Below are 3784 nucleotides of genomic sequence, written 5' to 3'. Positions count from 1 at the left end.
ACCACAGCTCTCCTACAAGAAAATGAATTGGTGGTTCCCACACAAAATATAACTTGTAATATTTAGTCTGGTGAAAGCCAGGCTAGAAAACCGTGATCATTTCGGTCACAATAACGGTGAGGTTAAATTTTCATACCGTGACACCCCTAGTACAAAATAGCTAAAATATTGAATATATAATACGACGTTAGAGCGTACCTCTCTGGGAGATCTCAGGAAGGGGTACTTCTTGAGGACATCGACCACTGTCATCCCATCCACAATTTCCTTCCTCCGCCAAGCAAATGTACGCCGCATGCGGTCTTCAACCACTGAAACATCCGGGTTGACCCTCTATACTGCACATGCAGGACTCGTACAGAGGAAGCATCTAGAGGAAGCAATAGAATTTGAAAAAAAAAGACAAAAAAAAAAAAAAAAAACATTTCATTTCACTGCCTCTTTACATTGTACAATAACTGCAATATCATTGGATAATGGCTATAGCTTTATCTTATAAATATACTATTAAGCACCTCCCCTTCGCCTGCGTCACATGTGTCACATCCAGCCAACTGTCTTGATCGCTTTTGTCCAAACTTCTCCTTACTCTTTTTCACTTCATCTTCATGGATCAAAGGTGCACGTTCCGATTAAAATCTGCGTTTGAGTGATTGATGCCAGGTATTCTAAAAGTCAAAGTTAAAATGAGCTGATTAGGAATTACAGTTCAAATTGAAATACAAATCAGAAATTGCAATCAAACACTATTTTACATCCAATACCATATACAAGTCCTTTTCATTGAGTATGACGTTTTTTCACAATAAAGTCTATTGGATATACTTACATGAGCATTTCCTCCAAGGTCTGCTAGGAAAGGTACTTTTGAAAGCTTTCAGCACTTGAACATATTCAGCATTAGTAGGATACCTGTAAAATATGACAATATTTTACTGATGAACTATCAATAGTACAAAGACCTTAAGAAGAAAGTTTAAACAGAAAAAAGAAAAAATAGACTAAGGAAGGGAGGGTACTGGTGGCACCTCTAGAAAAGAAATGATTTCAATTTGAACGAATTGTAAAATTTTAGCAATTATACACACCACAATAAAATACATTTCATTACTGTAGTGCAATTAATTCACTCACCACTCTGAATTTAAACGTGTAAGCTTGAGCAGCCATCTGTCCTCAATACAGGATACAGATGACTCCTCAAGTACCGCTTACTAGAGACAAAGAATGCTTCTTTATGCATGTTTATAAAAACAAACAAAAATCTATCTAAACAGTGTGTTATACAACTAACCTGGCTCAGACACCAGTACAAATATCTCAAGATCAGATCAAAACTACACATGTTATTTGTCTTACCTTTCTGCAGGACAAGTGGGTGAGCCACCATTGTACTCCAAAGTTTCACCGTCAACTTCATGGTCTATAAAGAGAAAGTCTCTCTCGTGCACACAAAGAGCGTGAGAGAGAAGGAAAATGTAAATACATTTTGAACATAAATAGGCAACACATGACATATATAACATTGACCTATTCATAAAGGCACTGCAAAGCTGGCCGTGACACAGATAAGACAAATTTGAATGTTTATAGCTAGCGCCGTTAGCTAACTAGTAGGCACCACGTCTGGGAGATAGCCGTGGTTAGCCTGGCAATCGGCGTGCCTTCCCGCGTACACCACGGTACCACCACGGTAGTTGTTTAACGCTAGTAGCAGTCCCAAACAGGCTAGGTAGCATAAGCTAGGTAGCATTAGCAAACCATTTTGACAAAGACAAGCAACCTTCGTGCTCACATCAGTCTATGGCTCACATCGTCAACATTGGATAAAAATTTACGGGTAAAATAAACTGTTACCTCTGAATGTTGTGCCTCTTCCTCCGTGATATTAATACCCGACTCCTTTAGCTGCAGAAGTAGTTCCTCCGGCTCCGTGGTGAATATCTTAAAAGTTTGAGAGCGGAATGTGCGCGCGAGGCAGAAAGGAAATGGCGGTGAAATTCAAATCTTTGTCGGGACCGCGCGCGCACATCGCACAACTGCACTTGTGTGGACTGCATTATTGGGTGTTGTGGGGCGTGGAAGGACCATTTTTTTTATTATTTTTTTTTCGTGGAAGGACAAATTTGAGAGTCAAACCAGACTAGCACTGACGTATTTATTTTATTATTTTAGCCCAAAAGCACACAATTGAATGGGTCATAAAATATTAAAACCTAGAATGTTTGGACATACAATATTACATTGTATGTAGCGCAAATGTGTGCAAAAAAATTGAGCCATATACTGTATACAGTACAGTAAAAAGTCGACCTTGTCAGATGAATAGGCAGGCTCACACATTTAACAGCTTCAGTATATACAATTGTAGAATAATATGCATTGTACCCCTATGTCAAAGAACAAGGGTACAAATTAGGGCCCTTTCATCAGTGGGAACATATTAGCACCATTTAAGCCCAAAAAGGGTACATATCAGTATCTAGGGGCTCAAATTTGACCCATCGAGGGTACATAACTAAAAATTGTATCTTAAAGAACATAAATGTACCCTTAGCGTACCCCTTTTTCTAACAGTGTAAGGGGCTTCTGAACCGCTCTTTGTCTGACCCGTCACCTAGGACCTGTTTGCTATGGGAGACCCTACCAGGGACACGAAGCCCCCGACAACAGAGCTCCCAGGATCATTCGGGTGCTCAAACCCCTCCACCACGTTAAGGTGGCGGTTCCAGGAGGGGTACGCAAGAGTCTACAACATAAAATATATAAAATAGGTCAACATATTTTCGCAGATCTTTCTCCGCCCCTTGAGGCCTGGGAAGTTGTCGGAGCTCTTTCCGATGCAAGTATCTATCACTTTTGGTTCCGATGGTCGATATTGAGAATACCCAAATATCGGCCGATATGTCGGTGAGGACCTGGTTTTTAGTTTGTAGTTTAACTTTGCATGTTTTTATTAACACTGCATCTTACTCCCAGCTCACATTAACTAGGTCCGGGTTCGATCCAGATCCAGTCCGGGTTTGCCCCACAGTCACTGCCTCACAGTGAGTCCAACTGACACTACACTGCGTTCCAAATTATTATGCAAATGACATTTTTCTAAGATTTTCTAAATTGTCAACTCAAATGAGAGTCAGCATAATTTTCAAGTCTTTAACTAGTAGAGGATCATTTAAATGTGGTGGAAAAAATTTCCTAGTGATAACAGTATTTTTTTCAAAAATAAATATAGTAAAAACCTCAAAATCCACTGTTCCAAGTTATTATGCAACTCATCGTTTCAATACATTTTAAAGCTTGTAATTAACTGAAAATGGTCATTTGTTGTATTTGTAGCATTAGGAGGTCATATTTACTGAAATCAAAAGCTATTTCAATCAAAAAAATATTAACAGGTCAAGTTATATTTTAACATAGGAGCCCTTGTGTGATAGCAGCTTTAAAATGCTTAAATCCATTAAAATTGTGAGTTTTTGGAGAGTTTCTGCTTGGATTTGTTTGCAGGATGTCAGAATAACCTCCCAGAGCTGCCGTTTGGATGAAAACTGCCTCCCACCCTCATAGAAGTTTTTTCTGTTGAGGCTCCAAAGGTTCTCAACAGGGTTGAGGTCAGGAAAGGAGGGGGTCCACATCATGAGTTTCTCTCCTTTTATGCTCATAGCAGCCAGTGATACAGAGGTATTCTTTACAGCAGGACATGGTGCGTTGTCATGCATGAAGAGGATTTTGTTCGGGAAAGCACGGCTCTTCATTTTGTAGCATAGAAGACAGTTGTCAGTCA

Source organism: Gobius niger (genome assembly GCF_951799975.1).
Source record: "Gobius niger genome assembly, chromosome: 6".
Lineage (NCBI taxonomy): Eukaryota > Metazoa > Chordata > Actinopteri > Gobiiformes > Gobiidae > Gobius > Gobius niger.
This window is presented reverse-complemented; position numbering follows the sequence as displayed.